This window comes from Zalophus californianus, chromosome 6, assembly GCF_009762305.2.
Source record: "Zalophus californianus isolate mZalCal1 chromosome 6, mZalCal1.pri.v2, whole genome shotgun sequence".
NCBI classification, from domain to species: domain Eukaryota; kingdom Metazoa; phylum Chordata; class Mammalia; order Carnivora; family Otariidae; genus Zalophus; species Zalophus californianus.
In genome coordinates, this window is record NC_045600.1 from 4,321,415 (window position 1) to 4,321,963 (window position 549).

The following is a 549-nucleotide window of genomic DNA, read 5'->3' on the forward strand; positions in this document are numbered from 1 at the left end:
AAGATCAAAGGCTCAGCTGCAGGACCCCAGCGTCTCCCTTAGTGGCCCTGATCCTGACTTGTGGGTAGCCCTGGCTAATGACTGTGCTCATCTCAGGCCTGTTGCCTGTCATCAAATGGGGGATGGGAGCAGAGAGAGGAGCTCCTAAAATCCCCTCTGCTCCCAGATGACACTTCTGGGGGCTCTTGAAGTCCCTGGTGGTGGTGAACTGCCTTGGGGCACCGCCTAGGGTCCCAGTGATGTCACTCCCAGCACAACCCCTCGCTCAGGCCGCCCCTGGGGGTCCCAGAGGCTGGATGCCCGCAGGCTAACCCGTGTGCCTGCTCGCTAGGGGCTGCCCTGGGGGCCTGGGGTGTGGAGGGGGTGACCCTTTATGTGCCTGAGGCCAAAGTCCTGCCAAGAGCAGGGGTGGGGGTCTCTCAGCAGGGGCCAAATGGAGAACTTGTCACCCATCAGCCTGGCCCTACAGTGAAGGGGCCAGACGCCCACCGAGGCGCACAGGTTCACCCATGGTGACAGGCACACACTGGCACACACACATGTGCACAC